The 23,751-nt window shown below is 44.9% G+C and overlaps 1 long non-coding RNA gene across 1 annotated transcript in view; it reads right to left on the reverse strand.

Moving 5' to 3' along the window:
* LOC309436610 overlaps positions 1-23,751 on the reverse strand; it is a 72,092-nt gene that overhangs the window by 13,554 nt on the left and 34,787 nt on the right. The window contains exon 2 of the long non-coding RNA XR_014183379.1: positions 9,954-10,178. This is a non-coding gene — a long non-coding RNA (uncharacterized lncRNA). The remainder of the gene's footprint in view (positions 1-9,953; positions 10,179-23,751) is intronic.

A 23,751-nucleotide genomic window follows, 5' to 3' on the forward strand; every position in this document is an offset into this window, starting at 1 on the left:
GTGCTTATTTCTCATGCCTTGCACATGAGGGACGCTTTGCCTCTGTCTCAGTTGTGTCAGTTCAGCTACGGGTTGTCCTGCAAACCGAACAACTAAAACAATGTGGCGTAAAAAAATAACAATTCACAGCATGGGCCCACACATAATTTTAACAGCTGAATGGCCATTGCTGATAAGGTAACAAACAGTGTTGCAGAAATACCAATGAATGGCGGGAGATTCAAACTTCGTATAATAGATTCACCTCCGATGTCGATGTACCTGGTGACTAAGGGTATCATACTATAGACATATCTGTTCCTTACTCCACAGAACCATTTCTTTCCCAAAATTAAACAGGAAAACATAAATTGCAATGAGCATAGAGGAATTTTTTTTTCTAGTATAATCCTAAATTAGTATAATCTCTTCCGGGAATACGCTCTGTTGGTATTCTCCTTTCCCAGCTCTCTCCTTCTCTTTTTGTATTATTAAAGGTTGTAGGAATTGTATTACCATCACCTGGGGAGGCAAGAGAAAGAATGTGTGAGTGGCTGCTGTGTAAGCACAGGGAATGGCACTGCCATTCTATTCCTCCCGCCTCTGTGAGATAGTGACTAGTTTAGTGCAATTTCCTTTAACCTCTCCTCGTATATTCTTCTTTGTATTTTCTTGGATGTTTGGATCCTGTCTACTGTACCTGATGTACAACTCTCATGGTCTCTAAGACAATTCTATAACAAACAGGTTAAAGAAAAGCTACAGCTCCAAAGTCAAGAACGAGCTATAAATAACCTGCTCATTCTTTAACTGCTCACTTTTCATGAATGATATTTATGAATCCTATCTGATCCAATGTATGGAATGGTTGTGTATCTCCAGATAGCCCACGTAGGTTTTACAGCCCATTTCTACCCTTTGCATCCACAATCAATACAGGTAGTCACCATGTCTGAGACACTATCTATGTGTATATATGTGGGGAAAAATAAATGGTAAATATGAATGGTAAATATTGTCTGAGAAGATGAATATTACTTGCCTTTCTGTAAGTCTCGCTCCATAGCTTCCAAGAGTAATATTTCCCTTTCCTGAGGTGAAGACACAGTCTCTGCTGATTGGCGTTTGTGAGGGTACTGGATCCTGTAATACTCTCCTAAACATAGCCAAAAAGGAAAATAAAACAAAACAAAACAAAACAAAACAAAACAAAACAAAACAAAACAAAACAAAACAAAACAAAATAAAATAAAATAAAATAAAATAAAATAAAATAAAATAAAATAAAATAAAATAAAATAAAATAAAATAAAAGGCTTAGTATATTGTCTTCATTGCTGTTTAGGAAAGACTGACTGACTTCGTATTTACCAGTTTTGTAGCATATTTCCTTTATGGTTCTTTCCTCTTCAATTTCTGCAGCAGTCTTAGGCACCCAATTAGAAGCATCTGTAGCAAATGGTTTTAAAAGATTACTAGGTATCTATACAAAGTCCTTCAACAATTCCTAATAATCATGTACCATCATGAATTTCATTTTGGTCACAGTGGGTTTTTTTCTCAATGTAAGCTCTGCTTCTGGACGCAACAAGGATTCCTTAATATTAGGTATATCGAAGAACAATGAAACTGCAGTTACAACACATAGGAATAAGCTAATGTTTGTGGATTTGAAACTATTCAAAACCATCTTCAGAGCTCATGTTCAACATAATCCTTCATTGACAACCAAAAGGAAACCTTCTGATTAAACATGTCACCAGGGAGCGCTTGTCACAAAACCTCTGCCCACAGTTCCTCTCCTGGAACATCTGCTGGCAGAGATGGTGAAGTGAGGGCTCCTTATCTGTCTCAGGTAAGGCTACTGAGATCAGCAAAGCCCCGGCTTTTATTTGGTTTGAATTCATGGGGCTCACTCCTACTGAAACCGAGTCAGGAAGCACTAACAGGTAGTCGTCCTCTCACCCTCTGGGAACATGCAATTCATTCTTCCCCAGGAATCCCTCATCTCTAAGTGAGACACAGTCAACCGTTTAGCTGCTTTTAAAAAGCACAAAACCAAAACAAACAAACAAACAAATGTATATATATATAAATGCATAGACATTCAATTAATCTAGTGAATTGTGTCCCCAAATTTAGAGCAAGTTTGAAGAGTATTTGATGGCCATCTGAATTGCGGATCACATCATCTAAGTTGTGGATCACATTTTAAACTTTATTTAATCCAAAAGAGGTATGTGGATGATAACGCTATTGAAATATACAGGTAGGCATTTCACAGGAGTTAGAATGATGTCTCAGATCTGATGACCAACACTTCCAACATTTTGGGATTAGCCGGAAACTATTTTCAAAACTTGTCAACAACTCTTTTCCAAATAGGTCATGGTTATTACAACCAATCAGTTGTGAAGTGTAGAAAAGGCCCTATTCTACTTCTTTGTAAAAGAAAAAATAATCTGTTTACAGTTCTCTTTGTCATCATCCTCTTCATTGTCCTGCTCATCTTCAGCATTGTTGAGGCTTATAATCAGTGGAGCGTGAACTGGTAGGGAAAGATTCTCTTGGTTTCTGAGTGAATCTTGAAGATGTGCTGGATGCCGAGTCCTTTCTTGGCCACCCTGTTGCAATGGCACATCTGCAGAAAAGAACATTATTTTATTAGAAGGGAACTAGAATATCAAATCCAGGTTCAGACACGCAGGTACAGTTTTGAAATCTTTATCATATTGAGGGGATCATTAAATAGGCAGATTATGACGTTTGGGAAAACTCTTCTGCCAAGCTTGGCAGGAGAGCATCTTGCAACAACAGAAAGTATGAAAAAGCGTGGGTACCTACTCCTCTGAAAGAGCAGATAAAGCACTACGGTGTATCATACTAAACCTATTTTAGTGAAACTCCTGCAGATCAGATTTGTTGTATCTCATGCAAGAAAATGCGGGCACTCACAGAAACAGCACCAAGCTCTTGCCTTGCTTCTTTGGGTTTGGGGGGCTCAACACACCCAGATGCGACACGCTACCTTTCCCTGGGGGAATTTCTGGAACAAAGGCTATTTGCTTCTGACTAGAGGTGTCTCTGGACTTTTCTCATGACACCTGTCTCCAGCTCTGGAGCTCAGGCCCATGAACAACTCGATTTTAGGCCCCCTGTTCCTCCATCTGTGACAAGTCACACTGCTCTCACTCCAGCTTCTGCCTGATTTCTGACACCTGTCTTGGTTCCCTGCCCTGGACACTTTCCCTGCTCCAGGTTCCAGCTGTCTAACAGGACTCCTGGAAGCCAAGAGCTCCTCTTAGAAAGGAATGAGAAAAAACAAAACCGACTAACCAAACAAACAAACAAAAACAAAAAACAAAACAAAACAAAAAAACTACTTGTAATGGTGCTTTTTTATTTTCCAAAAGTAATTTGATTTTCAGATATTATATAACCTTGCAAATGATTTCTGCAACATTTCTACTCTGGGGATCCACTTGTGACACCATCTTTCCTGCAACACGAAGATTCGTAACATGACAGCTCAAAAAGTCCTATGGCAACACTATTCCAATGCCAATACAATTCCTTTCTTTGCTTTGAACTCACTGCGGTAGCAGATCCTACGCCATTGATTTACCATGGTACCTTTTGAACCTTCATAGACATTACTAAGCACTGCAAGGACATTCTTGTGTATGTACTTACTCTAATGAACAAATAGTAGAGAAAACATTTTCACTCACTGTTATTAGGTGGCAGGAAAAGTCCATTTATGTTTCGAGGTTTGCTGTGGTGGTAGGGACAACTGATCCGCAAACAGCCTGAGGCTTGTTTTTCCCAGAAACAGATCTGGCTGTACTTCTGCTGCAGGAGAAAAGAGTTGTCATCTATTGTAAGCAGAACAATAAAAATGGACTAAATGGAGCAGGACACGGTCTGCTGCTGTGACTATATTACCAAGATTGTGTGGGACCGTGTTCCGATATTTTAGAACTCTTAAAGTGATCTTAAAAGTTATCATAAGCTCCAGATAACTCTAAAGTTATCCTGAATTAGGTCAATTGAGCTTTCACGATGTCAAACTGTTACCAGATGGGGTGTGAAGCCGTTTACTTATTGTACTGCAGACTTTCCATGAGATGCTGGGCAGAAAGTTACTTAACTGACATGTGGTTGAGTTTCCTTTCCTGCACAACAGGATACTCAGGTCAATCCCAAAGGAGATGAGCTGTACAAGTGCAAATCCTACACTAGACTCTCTTGCCATTAATGAACATGGGTCCTTGGGAAATAAGGAGTAGGAATTCAAACCCAGAAAGATGCCCAGCAAAAACTGAAAAACTGCAAGTTTGGGAATTGGTGTTCTGAGACTGCTGCCATTGCGCTGCTCACACCATCTCCCAGCTGTTTGTGCATTTGAAGGTAAGTGTCACCCAGATTCAGACATTTACAGCTGGGTCTAAAAGCAGCATCTCCAAAACACGCCACGTTTGGACTGCAGTCAGTCCAACGGGGCCATCCCCTGAGACACACTGGGGTCTGGAGCCAAAGCCCAGCTCCCGGGCATTAATGCCAAAATCCCCATTGTCGAAATGGGTGCAATAATGGAGAGCCCAACACCAACCCTGGATTTCCAGCAGGTGGAATTTAAATACAGGGCAAACACACATTGCGCGACTTTCTTCTCACTAACTTATTTTGCAGTACTTGAGGAAGGAACTAAAAGCAGAAATTATAAACGTGGCCTACATATTCAAAATCAAGATAATCCTGATTCAATACGAAAGATGAGTGATCTTCACCCATGACTTTTATGTGTTCCCTGAGTACCTGAGCACAGTTCACATGAGAAATTCCCATGGTTCAGATGATCATTACCTCTTCCCACCACTTCCAAAAACCCGATATTTCATCTATAGATGTGGCCATGACCCAGAGAGACAGATCAGCTTCTACGTTTACATAACAGACCTCCCTGTCAACATGGCTGTAGCAATAAATCAAGGATCCAAAGCACTCTAAGATCTACAGCATTTACCTGTGCATTCGGGGAACCCTGGAAAGGGCAGTTTTTCCAAACTTCACCCATTTTGGCAATGCGGAAGGTCAGCAAAAGGCACCAGCATCAAGTAGCTGGTGCCTCCTGCAGCCACCGGAGTCAACAAAGGCGGTTGCCGGCCAGTATAGAATGTTATGTTTCGAAAGTTCCAACTGCTCCTCCAGCTCCTGATGTCAACATCATGGCGCCAGGAGACACGTCCAGCTTGAACATCTTCCTTCATCTCCATTGCTTCGGTGTAAATTACAGAAAATCGGGCTATTTCAGAGTCTCCCATCCCAGTGTTTCTTTAATGAAAAATGGAACAAACCCATTTGCCGGGGCTTAACTAATACCCACCACCTTGCTGAAGGAGCTGAGGCCTGAGGAACAAACCTTTGATACTGCAAAGACAAACCTTATTGACCGTTTGTTAAGCAAAACCCTTCTGCCCAACATTTTTCTTCCTGTAGCTCTTTGGATGGAGGGGTGCTGGGAAGGCGGTTTAAGATTGAGGTTTTATTTCTCATGACTCCACTCAGATTTGATTGGTAATGAATTAATTTCCAGTGGTGGAGTCTGTTTTGCCTGTGACAGTAATGGGTGGGTGATGTCTCCCTGTCCTTGTCTCTACCCATGAGTGCTTTGTTTCTCTTCTCTCTCCTGCCCGGCTGAGGAGGGCAGTGACAGAGCAGCTTTGGTGGGCACCTGCTGTCCAGTCAGGGTCAGCCCAGCACAGCTTCCAAGGTTTATCCTGAGGCGCAGAGCCCGGGAACCACCTGGAGGCCCCTGTGCTGACGGGGGCAAAACCCACACCGAGAGTTCCCCACGCCCTGGGGCCCGCGCATCCCGGCCCCAGCCAGGCGTGTGGCACCTGGAGCTGTCCTGGGGAGCCCTGTACCCCTGAGACCCCGGATGAAGCCAGGTCAGTGGAGGAGTTTGCTTTAGTCGATGAGGACTGGGTTAGGGAGCAATTAAGTAGTCTGAGCATCCATAAATCCATGGGTCCAGATGAGATGCACCCGCGGGTGCTGAGGGAGCTGGCTGAAGTCATTGCTAGACCGCTCTCCATCATCTTTGCCAAGTCTTGGGAAACGGGAGAGGTGCCCAAGGATTGAAGGAAAGCAAATGTCACTCCAGTCTTCAAAAAGGGCAAGAAGGAGGACCCGGGTAACTATAGACCAGTCAGCTTCACCTCTGTCCCTGGGAAAGTAATGGAACGGCTTGTCCTTGGTGCCATCTCAAGGCATATCAAGGATAAGAGGGTTATTAGGGGCAGTCAGCATGGCTTTACCAAGGGTAGGTCATGCTTGACCAACCTCATAGCCTTTTATGAGAATGTAACAAGGTGGATGGATGATGGCAGAGCGGTGGATGTGGTCTACCTTGACTTCAGCAAAGCGTTTGACACCGTCTCCCATAGCATTCTAGTTGCTAAGTTGAGGAGGTGTGGTCTGGACAATAGAGTAGTGAGGTGGGTTGCAAGCTGGCTTAAGGAGAGAAGCCAGAGAGTGGTAGTCAATGGTGCGGAGTCTAGTTGGAGGCCAGTATCTAGTGGAGTGCCTCAGGGGTCAGTACTGGGGCCAATATTATTCAATATACTCATTAATGATTTAGATGAGGGAACAGAGTGTACTATCAGCAAGTTTGCTGATGACACTAAGGCCAATGGCATCCTGGGGTGGATTAGAAGGGGGGTGGTTAGTAGATCGAGAGAGGTTCTCCTTCCCCTCTACTCTGCCCTGGTGAGACCACATCTGGAGTATTGTGTCCAGTTCTGGGCCCCTCAGTTCCAGAAGGACAGGGAACTGCTGCAGAGGGTCCAGCGCAAGGCAACAAAGATGATTAAGGGAGTGGAGCACCTCCCTTATGAAGAAAGGCTGAGGGAGCTGGGGCTCTTTAGTGTGTGACTGTGACTCTGACTCTGTGACTTTGTGATGCTGTGACTGTTACTGAGACTCTTTGACTGTGACACTGAGACTCTGTGACACAGTGACCCTGTGACTGTGTGACACTGTGACTCTGTGACTATGACAGTGCCTCTGTGACTCTGTGACATAGTGATTGTGTCTGTGTGATTATGTGACTTTGTGACTCTGCGACTGTGACTCTGTGACTGTGATTCTGTGACTCTGTACGTTTTTAGGCTTACATTTTATAAGCCTACATATTTAGGCCTACTTTTTCATTCCCACTTTTTCAGGACATGAGGTTCAAACTCGGACAGCGGTGACTCTTCGGATGATTCAACTGGGTTTGTTCTTGGGGCTGGTTGTTCTGAGACCCAAGTTGTAGATCCCATGTCCTGGACATGGAGAGATTCCTTGGTTTATGTGTTTGATTTTATAGTAAAGACATTGTAGCATAAACTTGGAATTTGTTCCCATCTGGAATAGTCTCACTCTCAGTGTTTGACAGTTTCTTCCTTTTGGGTAAGGGGGGAATAGAGCAGGTATTCGTAGGCCCCAAATCTGAGGTTTTTGCACACTGAAGATGAAGATCAAATGAATATGAAAGAACAAAGTGACAGATCAATGAGTATGTGGAATCTCAGCAGGTTTTCAAGTGTCATAAATATTTCCTAAAATATCGCCGTTCTTTCAAGTTGACTTAAAAGCACTTAAAGCAGTTTCTGGTAGTTCAGACCTTTTTATTTGTTTTCTTTTTAATCTGTTGCAGGGCTCCAAAATAACACAAAACCCTTGTAAATGCTTTGAAATGACATTTCTACTGCTATTTTTAGTCAATATAGCATATATTTTATGACATATTATGTATTTTGGCGCTTTCGTGGCTAAACATGGCAAAGACTTGATCACAGTGCTTGGGCTTCCACAAAGAAACACTCTTCTAAAGAGATTTTAGTTGTGTTTTCCTCAGATGACTAATTAGAGGGATTAGTCACCAAATACGAATGTAATTTTGGTTTGGTTTATTTTTCAGTTGCACTGAATGCACCTGGAGAGAAGAGTTTATGTATAAGAATAGGTTTCCACATTCCTTAGGCAATCAGAACATAAAGTTTGATGTTCATGTTTTAGAATCTGGTTGCACTGCTTTTTGTTGGGTCTGGATGCTTTATTTAAGGTCTGATCACCTTTATTTCTCCTTCTAGAAGTCAAAAGGAGCCATTGAGCAGAACAGCAAAAGCAGTATGTGAAAACATAATGCCACCCTTTTTCCTACACACCATGCTGAATTTTAACCAATGCAGCCTTGTATGAATTTTCCAATCATTAACATAAAGTATTTTCCAATAAATGTTGTAAATATTGGACTCAGCAAGGTAAAAAGTGAGTCACGCTGTTGTTGTGAGGACACTTCTGTGCAGCTCCGTGATTCCCTGTCGTGTCCTTAAATACTTGGGCATTTGTTCCTAAAACCGTGTAATTGCAGTGATTTTGTTGGGGCCCCTCTGAGTACAAAAATGTCTTTAGTAGATTGCCGTGAATTTAAATATCGTTGCTTCACCACTATGAACTTACATTTGGTAAAGGGGTGGTGTTTTTCTCCAGGTTTGCAAACACTGTCATTCTGCTGCTAAAATATTATATAAATGAGAAACACAAGGAAATACTTGACTGCTAAATGGTCTGGATCTGGATTTGCCACTTTTGTCGAATACTATGTGTCTCTTACGTGCTTTTCATATTTTGTCTTTATTTTAATGTAAATTGCAATTATTGTATTCCAACTAATTCAGATGGGTTTCTATTTCTTTAAAACAGTTATTATTCTCTTTTTTTTAATAGCATGTGTAGTAACACAAAGTCTGTCTTCATAAATAGAGTTTATTTGGCTTTTTTCCATGTTTCTGTATGTATTCAAAGCAGAACTTAGTGCGGTAAGAATAAATCACTGGCTTGGTCCTTTCATTAATGACACAAATCAAGGTTTATGCAGCATCAGAGCCACCTTTACTTTGCTTTTCCTGACCTGTCATCTCTGCCTCCAGTTTTCTGCTCTGTTGAGACCCTGGGCACACTTTCTCAGTAGTCTCTCTCAGTGGGACCCAATAATATTACAAGAGTCTTGGAGTTTCAATCTGACTTTGACTTCTTGACAGGTTTCTTAACTTCCTTTTGGGACCTGAGGTTCATGGACTCAGCAGCAAAGCCACCCAAGGGGTCATTAAAGTGCCTTCAGCTGCTCCTGTGCTGCTGAGCTGGACTGGGCTCCTGGGGCAGAGGGAGCTCATGGCAAGCGGCAGCGCTGCAGAGAGACAGCTCTGCCCAGGAGCAGCTCCTCTGCACAGCGCAGCAGGGCTGAGGGCTCTGCCTGCAGCACCGAGGGCACAGGAGCCAGGCAGAGAGAGGGAAACGCAGTCCTGGCTAAAGAATCGGCAAAAAACAGCACCAACCAAAGAACCCAGCAAAACCAAGAAAAATAAACCTCTGAAGCTAAACAACATAGATCAGCGGTAAGAAAATCACATCAAACAACCTAAACCATCCCACCTAAACTAAACAACCAAAACCAACTTGGAACAACCAGTCTCAAAAAGCCTACCAAAACCACCTCATATAAACTGACCTAAACCAACCAAATGAAACCAACTTAAAAAAAAACAACAAAATCAGAACAACAAGAACAATAGAAACAACATCAACAAAAAAAAAACAGAACACCAAAGAAGGTAGAAAGAAACTGGCAAAACCCAAACAAGTTCCAGACAAAGAAAGTAGATGTAGGAAACAGCATGCAGAGATGTTGCATGGGGACCCGGTGCTTTGGAGCAGCCACTGGTGTCCTGCCAGGAACAGGAAGGATTCGCAGCTGCCACTCGGCACCTCTCCCTGCGGGCAACACCAGCGCCTGGCAGGGACCAGAGCGCTTCTCGTGCACCCTGCCCAAGAAGCACAGCAGCCAAACAAGGTGCGCAAGGCAAAACATCTGCTTGTCATCGCTACATGTGATGCTTTGGAAAAGATCCCACAGTACCACATACCTCTTCTTCTTCTTTTGTGCATGATCAGTCCCACGCCTCATTCTCAAGGTTGTCCCTCTTCAGGAACCAGGCAAAGCTTGGCCTCTATTCCTGCTGCTGCTCTCTGCAGCTCTGGGACTTGCCTTTGCCAGCCTGCAAGGGCTGTTGTTTCAAGCTAAACTGAAGAATGCATCAGCCTGCTCCTGGCTACACGTGGGCTTGTGTTAAGGATTGTGAGCGTTGGCTCTGAAAAAGAGTGAGAAACGGAAATGACATGAAATAACAGAACATGAAAAAACATAATACGAAGTAAATTAAAAAATTAAAATAAACAAAATAAAATAAAATAAAATAGAAACACTTGTATCCATTGCTTTTTGTGTCCTGGAAAGTGGTTTTTAGGGAAGAGTGAGGGAAGAGTGAAGGAAGGGGGAGGGAAGGGGGAACGGCAGGGGGGAAGGGAAGGCAGAAGAGAAAAGAAAGCCCTGACAGAGCCCTGAGGGCTCCATACCTGAAACTGTGCGGGTTTCACTGAAAGTGAACTGGTTTTCTTCATGGAGTTAGAAACCTTTCTTTTTCACAGATTGCACAGTCATTATTTGGAATTAGTTTGAGAACACGAGATAACACCCCAGCACAGAGCTAATGTTTTTAATTGCTCTGGTCTGAGAGCCAGGGGCATTCTGACTGCTCTGCCCACAGATGTGAAGTATTGAGGAAGGGGGGCAGAGCTGGGACAGAGCTGGACTGACAGCCAGGCTGATCAATACAAGAATTTCATCCTATTAGCGTCACGCTAATTATTTAAGGAGGGAGGGGATCTCTCTCACTCTCTAGGACGCTTTCTCTTGCGCCCGTAGTTTTTTTTCTTCGCTCTTTTTTTGTCAGAGCCAGGGGAGTTTTTGGTGCTGGATGTTTTGTTTGGCCCTTTGCCGATTTGCAGAGGCCTCTGGGCTTTTCTGCCTTTTTTCATTTTTATCTCTCTGGGATCAACTGTGGGGACCAGGTGTCCCTTCCTGGGACCGGCTACTCGGTGTGGACAGAGTTTGGGAGAATATCACAGGAGAAGAGATGCAGCCGGAAGAACCTTTCCTCTAATGACTGCTCTGAACTACACGGGCAGGCACAGGCAGCTCCCAGTGTTTAATTGAATGCACAGAGCACCACTTGGTGGTGAAAGCAGAATCACCACGACGTCCATGGGCTCCTCTTGTCTGTGGGAGCTGCTGCTGCTCCCGACAGGCAGCTGCCTGTTTTCTGGGCAGCGGAGCCACCTTCAGAGGTTCCCTGAACCTCCTCTTCCCTCTTGCACTCGATGCGGCGCTGTCTTCTCCGGACTCTTCTCTCTGAGTGTGATCCGATGCTGACGCAGCTGGCACAGCTGTGCTCCAACTGCCATAACGGAGGCTGGTGGCCTCCCCAACAGATGCTGCAGTGGCCGGCATGGAGGCCCACAAGGCCACGAAGGCCCCATTGCGGGGCCATTTTGCTCTGCAATCCTGTCAATACTTAGATTTGGTTTGCCTCTGGTGGAACGGACTCATTGGCCTTTTGTCTTAAGGAAAGAGCAACAGCTGCAGATCTTTGGACAATATGTTTTACCAGCACGACAAACCTGGTAGCTGTATTGCAGAATTATACTATGCTGAAGGATTTTGATATTAATATTTTTGATTATTGCTTTCCTTGAGTAGGTAATGGATGAAAAAGCTGCTTCCATTTAAAAAACATCTGTTGCTTCAACATTACAGATGCATCAGCAAACATGAAAGACAACATTGAACATCTCCAAGACTTTTTATATCAAACAGCGCAATCTCTTGATGATACCTGCATGAATGATTAATTGAATTCCTCGACAAAATGAATGCAACACCTGATTTAAAACATCATTGTGAAGATCTGTTGATTCCTTTTCCTATATGTGTTTTTTCTGTATCTCTATAAATTGCTCTGCATTGCACCTCACAAGCACAGGGGAACATCTCCGGCTTTGCTGGCCCCAGCAGAAGCGGTTTCTTGAGTGAGCGGGGTGGAATAGATGGGAATGGCGCGAGAATGGCGAGGAGGAACATTGTAAGTACACTCCAGCGACTGTAGCTGGGGTGTAGAAAAGCACATGAACCACGAGTAGAACCTCCGTGTTTAGATATTAGGCCTGTGAATAATCATAAAGGCACCTTACCATATATCCTTAAGATTCCTACAGACAAAGACAAAAGCAATGCTATAAAATGCTATTAGTGCACAATGGATTTTCCCACATTTCTAATGGCATAATCTGTCCGGCAGACCCTGCCTAGACCAGTCTATTTCATCTTTTTGTCTTGCATCTTCCTGTAAGATGAAAGTACAAGATACCATCCTGTTGCTGCTGAAGGTACATCATGTCCAGCTGGGACTGAAGTGGAAGACCCTATTTGGATGGTCACCAACCATAACAGGAACTTGAAATGTGATGCTTCATCCAGTCGTAACTCTGTTTTAACTCTGACATTATTGTGCTTGTTACTTAGAATCATTTTATGTATAAAAGCCCAGTACACATATAAGCAAAGGATCTTGATTTGTTGTGAGAAACACCTTGATAATACAGTTTAATGGTGATGTTCTACATTACTGAAGCTATTTGTTTCAACAGAAGTTCACGTGCACGCTAACACTGTACATAGATGATACTAGCCTTCAAACGAAATGGTTTATCAAACAATTGGACTCTTATCACTGAACCACAATATGCCACGTATTTATGATGTAGAGGCAAGAGGTAACTGCACTAGCACTCTGTGAGAGAATGAAGTGGGTTGGCTGTGGTCAAAGGGGGTGGCAGATGATGCACTCGACCCACCCCCCCCAGCCAACCCAGCAGCAGTGTGATCCAGGCTCCACAGGAGGGAAGGGCCTGAGCCGCAACCAGTCCAAGAACTCCTCCCAGGAGCCCCACAGGGAAGCAGAGCGGCACAGTGAATGCCGGTGCCTTGTGGGCGCAGGGAGTCTCGTGCAGACTTTTCCTACTGTATTCAATTTGACTACACTGGCCCCCGTTGCAGGGCCATTTTGCACTGCAGACAGAAAGGCCGCCCCTCAGGCACCGGGCCTGCCCTGCAGCTGCCCCTGTGTGCCCGGGGCTCCAGCCCCTCCTGGTGCCAGGCCTGGGGTCCCCTCACAGGACAGCGGCCACGGTGTCCCAGGAGGGTTGGGGGGTCACCGTGACCCTCCAGCTGCTCGGCTCCCTGACAGTGGTGTCGTCCCCACAGCCGGCAGGAGCCCAGAGGGGCAGAGGGGAGGAGAGGGCCTGGCGTCCTCGGGCTGCTGCACAGCAGCCATGGGGTGTCCCGTCCCCATAACTGAGAGGGGAAATGAGCAGCCAAGGCCTGGAAACTTAGTTCAGGTGAAACCACACACATTACAAGTTACAAGTGTGCCATTTATTTAATGCACGGTCCTTCAACAAGTTGCAGAAACAAGCCTTGTGTCGATCCTTACAAAACCTAAATAGGGTGAATTTCCCCTGGTTTCTCAGAGATGTGTAGACACCAATCAGCATCCCAACATACGTTGTGTTTGCGTTCAATTGAACCACCTTCAGAGGGAGTAATCAGCCAAATTCTAAGACAGGTGCCAACACTGCCACTGGCTCAAGCTGGGTAACTGCACAGACGTCCAACCCGAGCATAGAAAACCATCGAGTTTTGTATCTCTACAGACCATTCATACCATGATTCAGTCCAATAGCAATATTTCACTTTGGCGTCTTCTTGCTTCTCATTGGATCCTTTTCACTGATCTCATATATGCCTTTGTTTTGTTCAGCTGCAGACATTGTTTATGGTCCCTAGCCTTGTAGGTGCTGTTTTGTATGAATAAATCCTTTTCTTCTCAACAAAATGCAAAATGGGCCTCATCTTGCAAACGTTCAGTGTAGTTTGTAGTTGCTTTTGGTAAATACAAGCAGACCCCTACAGCTTATGATTTCAGCAAATCCAGTTTACTAAGTAACATGAAGCAGAGAGTATATTAAAAATCCCACAACTTTCTACTTCTACATCATTCATTATGTTTATTATACATTTGCTTCACTTAAATGATTAATATGAACCTTAAACTGGGCTCATCCACTGACCTGTGAGTAGTTTAACCATCGCCATACAGCCAGCTTATTTAGCAGAGAGAGCTCAGAATAGGCTCACTCAGGCTGTCATATTTGTAGAATAAAGTGGTTGACTCGTAGTCAAATTGCATGCAGTGGGAAAGGTCTGCATGGGACTCCCTGAGCCCACAACTCAATATTCAGTGTGCCATTCTGCTTCCCTGTGGGTTTCCCAAAAGGAGTTCTTGGCCTGGCTACGGCTCAGGCCTTTCCCTCCTCTGGAGCCTGGACCAAACTGCTGCTGGTATTTCTGGGGGGTTCAAGTGCCTCCACCACAAAGACAGGGACTGGAGGAGCAAAGTCCCTTCCACAGTAGGTGAGGATGGAGGTCATGACCACTTGAGGACCTGGAACATACATAAATCTGGGAGGCCTGATGAGGTGTACCCAGGGTCCAGAGGGAATTGGCTGATGGGCTTGCCAAGCCATTCTCCGTGATATCGGACAAGTCCTGGCAGTCAGGTGAAGTCCCTGGTGACTGGAAAAAGGGAAACTTGGCACCCAGTTTTAAAAAGGGTAGAAAGGAGGACCTGGAGAACGACTGAGCTGTCAGCCTCCCCTCTGTGCCTGGGAGGATCATGGAACAGATCCTCCTAGAAACTGTCCTAAGGCACATGGGGGATAGGGAGATGATTTGAGACAGCCAGCACAGCTTCACCAAGGGCATGTCCTGCCTGACCAACCTAGTGGCCTTCTACGATGGAGTAACCATTCCAGAAGTCAAATCATACCCTGGGCTGCATCAAAAGGACTTGGCCAGCAGGTAGAGGGAGGTGATTCTGCTGTTCTGTTCCACTCTGGTGAGACCCCACCTGGAGTCCTGCATCCAGCTCTGGAGCCGTCAACACAGGAGAGACATGGACCTGTTGGAGAGGGGCCAGAGGAGGCCACAAAAATGACCAGAGGGCAGGAACAGCTCTGCTGTGAGGACAGGCTGAGAGAGTTGGGGTTCTTCAGCTTGAAGAAGAGGAGGTTCCAGAGAGACCTTATTGCGGATTTTTCATAAATATGAAGGGTCTATAATAAAGATGAGGACTGACTTTTTAGCAGCACCAGCTGGAAAGGGCTCTGAGCAACCTGATCTGGTTAAAGATGTTCCTGCTCATTGCAGGGGGGTTGGACTAGGTCCCTAGGAGGTTTGTAGGTCCCTTCCAACCCAAACTATTCCTTTATTCTATGATTCTAGAACTCTATGACAGCTAGGAAAGATAACTGCTTCCAGGGTAGACAAGAGAAGGAAGAGATTTGAGCTAACATCTGCATTTCTCAAAGCCTTCAAATATTTAATTAGAAGGAAAAAATTGCTTGCGTAGAAACAAACGGACAATTTTCCAAGTTCTGCGTGATTCAAGTGTATTACTTGTATGGAAAGGAAAGGACCAAAAAGGGGAAGAAAAAAAAAATCTGTTTCATAGGAGTGTGAAGGAACAGGAGGAAGCAAGGCTCTCATTCAAGGCGCATATACACAGCTGTGGAAAACCTTCTAGGAAACTCTGTAAGTTAGAGGTGTGATCGCCACTCTCCACTCTACTTCCTCATCTCCTCGGGTGCCAATATCCCTTCAGCCCTGTGGGACATCCCCAGCTCCAGATCAGCCAGGTGACACACCAGCACAGATGACGTCACCCAGGCTCCCAACGCTACTGGGATATCATGGTGCATTTCCATGGCAACCTGATGCTCTCTCCCCAAGGCCATCTGGCAGCTGACAGTCGACCTGTCTTGCCGGATTTCTGAGCGCTCTCCACGCTCGGTGACCATGAGTTTCTGTGATACTGTCTGACTGCCATCAGCAGCAGTAGACAATGAGGCTATCCTCATCCTCATCCACATCCTCATCCTCATCATCCTCATTCTGATCCTCATCCCGTTTGAGTGCTGTGGCTGAGACAGGTGACATACCAGGACTCGTCCTGGGGGAGGTTTCAGAGCCCTTGCCACAGTTCAGTGTCAGTGGTGGGTTCCATTGGCTGTGATGGGAGATTCTTCACCAGGCTAGAAGTACGTTGGACACAAGGAGAAATTGTGTCAGGCTGCTCTTTATGAGGAGGATGGGAATCAGTCATTCCAGGCAGGCCAGGCCAGGTCTGGCAATGTCAGCCCATCATCAGCAGGATACAAGTCATTACAATGGGGAGTTGTAGTATGAAAACTCAAACCCAAAGCTGGTTGAGGCAGGTGCTGGCAGAATAATGGCCATAGGGATGGAAGCTGTTTGCCCCCAACAAAGCCCACACTGACCAACCGTCATGGCAGGTCCAGCAGTAGCTCTTGCTTGTCCTGGAGCTCCTGCCCTCCAGTTAACCCCCACAACTGGCTCTACCCACCACTGTCTCACCCCATCACACCTCTTTGCTTCCTCCAACAAAGAGCTTCCCTCTACGTCTCCCAATGGCATCAAAAAGGACAAGTGTGACGTTCAGCACCCCCACGATGGCACCACCGGTCACTGCATGTGTGCTGCCCACAGTCCCAGGGCTGCTGGTGTCCTCGCAGCCTGCCCCGGTCCACACCATCACCTACCAGCTGGCACAGGCCAGCAGCTGGCAGGGGGTGCCAGGGGCCCTGGGGCAGATGCTGCAGCTCCCCGAAGGGGTGCAGGTCCCCCAGGAGGGGGGAGGTGCAGATCCCCAATGGAGTGCAGCTCCTCAATGGGGTGCAGCTCCCTCAAGGGGTGCAGGTCCTCAGTGGGGTGCAGCCAGTGCAGCTCCCCCACAGGATGCAGATCCCTCAAGGAGTGCTGCTCCCCCAAGGGGTGCAGCTCTAATATGGGGTGCAGCTCCCCCAGGAGGTGCAACTCCCCTCTGTGCCTGCTCCTTGTCCCCCATCCTACACCTGGGGACAGCAGGTGATTATGGGGACATTGGTCCCAAACCAGCCCATGGGGCTGGAGCCATTGGCCATGGTCCAGGGGCAGTCCCTGTACCCCACGAGCTCCTGCCAGCTGCCCGTTCCTGCCCGTCCCGGCCCCCCACCACACCGTGGCCACAAGTCGCAGCAGGTGCAAGGCCCCCCTGTGCCCCACACCCTGCCCAGCAGTGCCCAGGAGCCAGTGGAGGCCTCCAACAAGGATGGGGTGGCCATCGAGGAAAGTATCCATGCTGCCAGCCCCCACCAGTCCCTCCTGGCACCATCTGCCAGCACAGCCACCATGGAGCCTACAGGTGAGTTCTGGGGGAAGGCAGAGCCCGTGGGTTGGTGGCCAAGCTGAGGAAAGCTGCATCACCCCAGGGCTGGCTTGGCTCTGTTTGCTCTTCAGCTCCAGTGACCACGGTGGCAGCTTTGGAGAGGTCAGTGGATCAGCCTGAGCAGAAGCCAGGAAAGGCCTCAGTGAAGGTGGCTGAGCAGGCCGAGGACACCACCATCAACGACCTGCTCGCCTGGCTCGACACCCTGGAGCATGAGGATGCTGTCCCTAATGTCCCCGAGAGCCCTGGCTTGACCGCCTTCCTCAGCGAGCTTCCTGACCTCTCAGAGTACGTGGCAGAGGGCGGCTGCACAAAACAGCGAGTGGTGGCAATGGGGCTGGGGGGACAGGGAGAATGCCATCCCCGATGTCCCTGACACCCCCAACTTGACCACCTGCCACAACAACTCCCTGATATCTCTGATTACAGGGCAGAGGGCACCAGCCCCACAGAGCCAGTGGCGGTGAAGGGGCTGGAGGACATCAAAGTCATGGGTGACAGCCCCAACTCTACCGCCTTCCTCAGCCAGCTCCCTGACCTTTCTGAGTATGTGGCAGAGGGTGGCTGCCCTAAGAACTGAGTGGTGGCCATGGGGCTGGGAAGCAGCAAGGACACCATGCCTGACAATCTTGATTTCCCCAACAGCCTCAAGGAGCTGCAAGATTTCTCCAACTATGCGGCAGAGACCACCTGCCCCCAGGACCAAGGAAAGCAGGAACACCAGTTTAACCACCAATGGCCCTTGCATGACGGCGAAGGTCCTTGATGAGCTCTTCAACCTCCCCAAGTACGTCGTAGAGGGCAGCTGTCCCAAGGAGATGGGGGAGTGGTCGGGTGGGATGGCAAGGACACCCTCTTTGCTGACCCTGATGTCCACAGCTTGACTACCTCCCTCAACAAGCTCCCCCACCTCTTGGAGTACAGGGCAGAGAATGGCTGCCAGAAGGAGCAAGTGGCAGCAGAGATGCTCCTGGATGGGGAGAACATCTTCGCTGATGTCCTCAACGGCCTGGTCAGCACCACCTCCTTCAATGAAGTCCCCAACCTCTTGGAGTATGGGATGGATGACGACTACCATGAGGCCCGCATAGCAGCAGCAATGCTGGAGGACACTGACACCATCTGGGGTGTGCGAGACAGCCACTTGAGGGATCCTCCAGCCAGTTCTTGACCCAGCAGAGAGTGCACTTGTCCAAGCCAAGGGCTACCAGCTTTTGCTCGAGTTTATTATGGGGGACAGTGTCAAAGGCTTTGCTGAAGTCTAGATAGACCACATCTACAGCTTTCCCCTCATCCACCAGGTGGGTCACCTGATCATAAAAGGAGATCAGGTTGGTCAGACAGGACCTGCCCCTCCTAAACCCATGCTGGCTGGGTCTGATCCCTTGTCCATCCTGAAGGTGCTGTGTGATGGCATTCAGGACAATCTGCTCCATAACCCTGCCAGGCACCGAGGTCAGACTGACAGGCCTGGAGCTGCCAGGCCTGGAGTTGCAGCCCTTTTTGTGGATTGGGGTAAAAATGAAATATTTTATGCTTTAAAGTGTGTGTACAGCATATTTCAGTTAATTCTGAAAGTTTTGTTGCACAGTTCATTTAGTTCATCACACAGTTCTGATGCCCTGCTAAAGTGGCAAAATCTCCAGATCCAACTCAGACTGAGCCCTCGAACATCCAACAAACAGCTGAACCATCTAAGAATCTGGCTTTCACAGGGAAACAATTACTTTCTAGAATGCATGAGTGTTGCTGTTGACATTAAAAGTCCTCTGAAAGTCCAAAGTAAAACTGATAGTATCTATTCCTTTTAGTAATTGTGCATTAAATGTAGTCTCTAAAAATAATTTCAATTATCAAATTTTCAAAACAGATAAAATTTATTGAAGACCTTTCTACGTGACCATGCAGAGCATACTTTTTTCATTTCCATTTCTATCAGTTCTGAAAAGTTACAGTGTACTTCCTGCATCTTATTTTTTGAATTTGCTGCTTTTTCATCCTTAGATTTTCCAGTTGATTTTTCTTGTAAACTAACACACTCATTTCATCTCTTTCTCATGTCTACATATCGTTCTCCTTTGTTATTTGCTTCCAAGTCTTCTTGGATCCTCTGTAAAAATAGATATACATAACTTTTTGTACATAATTCATTAGAGCAAAACCATATACTGTTTCAGAAACATTTTAAAAATTAAACTTTCAGCAGGTCTAGAAGCAACAGGGAAAAACAATCATCCTACTGTAATTCACTCATTCTTGAAAATGTCCAGCAAAAGCTTTAAGACCAATTTTACATTTTCTAGGTGGGGAGAGATGTTGCTTTTGCAAAAAAAGAATTAATCGTAAAAATATCTATCAAACAGTTACCCAAATGGTTGTTTCAAACTTACAGTATGCATTTTCACGTGGATTTCTTTTCCTCCAACGTGGTGCATTATAAAATCCTGAAGTATATTTGTCTGTGGAATAAACATCAACATTGTTTCTTAATTTCAGCTCCAATTTCAGGAAAGACTCTCTAAGTCTGATATGTGAATTAAACACTCTATCAGTTGAAGTATCAATGAAAGCATCAAGTGAATCATACATCATCTCTGAAATACAAGCCAGTGTTAAATACAGACTTTCTCTCAGTACTGTATAGATCATGTGTAATCTTGCAGCATTTCCTCAAGCTCACGGGATCTTCCAAAGGAGGCGATTCTGCCACGGACACCTGCGACTTGAACAAAGTCAAGATTCTTGTGTTGAAAATCTTCCCAAAGGCATCAGTTGCTTTTCAATTAAACAAATCCATAATCCAATCTCCTCTTTTATCCCTGCTTGTGCAAACACTCGATAGGAGGCAATGGGATGTTTTTGTGCTGGGCAGCTGACTGTGCATCAGAGTAAGCTGCCCAATGACTGTTTTCTGTGAAATTTGGCTAAAAATACGAATTCTCTTGTTTTCTATTAATTCCATCTTATTTACATTAATTCAAATCATTAATTGCAAAATAATCCTACGATTTTCAGTTTAAACACAACATGTAAGCGTTACCATAGCTTTCCGTTTGGGTCGAAAATCTTCTATTTTTGTCAAGCTGATTCTTTGGTTTGGAGCATTTCCCACCATATGGCTCAGGTGCTGCTGAAAAGAAAATTGGCAACAGTGGTCATGGTGGTTGTTATGACAAAAATTAATAACGTTTTCTCTGTAATCTCTATACCAATTTGTCCACATTTAGCCAAAACAAACATGAAAAGAAAACAAACAAAGAGACAAACAAACAAACCCAAACCAAACACGCACAAGTATGAATGCCAAGATGTGGCAGTGATGTTGAGATTCATTTAATTTAACTGTATTCATGGTAACATAGCAGATAAACTCTCTTAAGGAGGTTCCTTTTATTGAAAATTCGAGATAGGGAGGCATCTCAAGATGGAGATTCAACTCAGCTTAAGCGAGATGACTGAAACTGGTAAGATGGAATAACTTTCTTCACTTATGATTATTGAAATTATTTACCACTAAATTTCTACATGAAGTGACAGATTAGATAGTTAAAAATAAAGTGAAAGATGTAAAATTATGGCCACATCTAAAACAGATTTCCAAAAAGAAAGACACAGGACTTTGAATCCCACCTGTAGGCTCTTGTCAAATTTAGGACAAAGTACATCCTATCAAGAGGACTGTAGAAAGATGGAAAAAAGAAGAATGAAAATAGCACCATGAATGAATGGAAAGAGAATGAATTCAGTCCCCTGTCCAACCTTAAAAATACAATAATAGCAAAAATAACAAAAATTGACACTAAATAGATATCAGAAGATGGATATGACCAAACTCCAGGATTTTTCCAAGATAAAAAATACTACTAAATATTGAAAATAAGAAATCTATCACAATCAAACCCACCTGTAGATCTATTGAACTTTGGTTCTTGGGCAGCATTCACAGTGCGGTAGAAAACATATGTTGATCTTCGAGGTTCCAAAGAATCAGAATCAGTCTTTCTGCTGGTAGCTCTCCCATAAGGAACAGAAGAAGCAGTTTCATCATCCTTATTTGTACGCCTTTGTTGGTAACTTGGTTTTCCATTGGGAACTGAAGAGTGAATTCCTAAAAGTGAATAAGCAAACAGAAGTATAGAAATGTTGTGCTGTTACTCAGAATTTGACATATTACAAGGTCCTAGAGGCTGAAAACACGATTGACCAAAAAAACAAAGTTTTTTTGTGGACAACCCAATTCAAATACATGTCATCATAGTACCTAAAACCTCAAAGCACTCAATGGAAGAATTGATTTGGGAAAACATCTCTATCCTTTTCTCTGAATGTATCTCTGTTTCCAGACTGTCTGGAGTGCAGCTGTGAACACAAACCCCTTATCCACTACTGTCCTCTAAGTGCTGACTACCTGCCCTTTCTCTGACCGCACAGGTGGTATGTGGACCTCTGAAACATCCATTCTTGAGCCCAAGAACACTGATGTGCTCCGAAGGAGACCTTTGGGCTGAACTAAGAATGATTCTTTTGTCTGTAGCATTTAGACACATGCTGGATACGGGCGGCATTTGTGAACAGCACAAAGTATTACAAACAACAAGGCTAAAACTGTAATGGCACTGGTTGATAGATAAGCCCACCTCCAACTGCAAACAGAACTTCAAGAGGCAAGTGTCAGTATAAAGTACCCACAGGGCTCTTCACCTGACCCCTACTACTCTGCAGGAAGATGGGGCTTTGCCTCTTCTTCCTTTTTTCCTGCTCACATAAATGACCACTTTTGCTTCCTCTCAGTTCAGGCCAGAATGCAGCAGAAATTCTGTCCTTCTGCTTCAGTTTATGGGGTGGTATGAAGCCAAAACAAACCATCACAATCAAAACACCAGTGGAATCCCAGCTCTAGAAAAATCCCATGCAAAGCAAGGTCATTCCTTCATCCCCCATGGGAGGAGAGATATTGAACAGGAAGGATTTCCCAAAGGAAACTGAAATTCTACTGCAGAACTGCACCTACCAATAGTTAGAGGAAAATGGGAAGAGAAAGGTGGACTATTCTAAGCTTTACTAAATATTTCTAAAGAATACATCCCATTCAAAATACTGTAAAAAGAGGGGATCGATATATTTGTGCAGAACATTGTGTTCATTCCTCTTTCTGGGGAAATAAATGAATTTCTGCTATGAAGATGACTAAATTATTGGTCATGAATACACTGTCTGACTAATTAGAAAGCTTAACAAAGCTTTACATTTCTGTCTGTGGATACTGCTGCACTCTACTTATGAAAATTATGCTGGATCAAACTTAGTCTTGACCATATTAGGGCATAAATGACTTCACATGAACCTGCAGGGACAAAAAAGAAAGTAGCACAATACAGACAGGCACATTTGAGGTGTTTTAAGAATTCCGGTTAAGCAGAAGCCCACCTGTAGATCCATTGAACTTTGGTTCTTGGGTGACATCCACAGTGCGGTAGAAAACATATGCTGATCTGCGAGGTTCTGAAGAATCGCAATATGTTTTTCTCTCTGCTGCTCTCCCACGAGGAACATAAGAAGCAGCTTCATCATCTTTCCTTTGACTCCTTGGTTGGTAACTTGGTTTTCCTTTGGGGTCTGAAGTGTTAAATCCTAAAAATGACAAAGCAAACTTTATAATGCTGTGCAGTTACTCAAATGTTGACATATTGCAGGAGCCCGGAGGCTGGAAACTGAGATTAAAACAACATGTTCTTTATGGAGAGTCCTATCCAAATGTGGATTGTCCACTAAGAACAGAATTTAGCTGGGTAGTGCTAGATCATCTAACAGTTTAGTAAAGAAAAATGAATAAGCCAACTGTTTTCTCAAAATACATTTTCCTGGTACTGTATTCAGTGAATTTCTTTGGCTCCTCAAGAATCCATTTATTCTTCTTTATTTCTTTGGAGTGATGCTTATTTACCAGCTCACTGTGGTTTGTTGCTGAGGGATTACAATAACACATACTCACTTTCTTAAAAAAAAACACACAATTTTCTTCTCCAAATACTCTATGGTGATTTGAAAGCCTCATCTCCCACTTCATACACAGGTCTTCTTGGGCGGAACATGCTTTTACACGTTAATTATTCTGAGAGTATCATTCCTCAAAAGGAAAGCAAAAGTGGCTGTATTTCCTCTGGCACAGGAAATTGTGACAAAACTCCATTTGAGAGTGAAAAGCTGGATGTAATTTGCGTGTGTGTCACAGGGGGAATAAAGCCTTTCCCAAAGCCACAGTGGGAGCCCGATGGATATACACTCCAAAGCACAGGGTGACAATTTCTGAGCCTGAGCTGCCTGTTGTTACAAGAGAACTCAGCAACAAAACCACAACCCTGAATGTGTTCCTCTCTGCCGGTGCTTATTTCTCACCCCTTGCACATAAGGGACGCTTTGCCTCTGTCTCAGTTGTGTCAGTTCAGCTACGGGTTGTCCTGCAAACCGAACAACTAAAACA

This window comes from Streptopelia decaocto (genome assembly GCF_964273445.1).
Source record: "Streptopelia decaocto genome assembly, chromosome: 2".
Taxonomy (NCBI): domain Eukaryota; kingdom Metazoa; phylum Chordata; class Aves; order Columbiformes; family Columbidae; genus Streptopelia; species Streptopelia decaocto.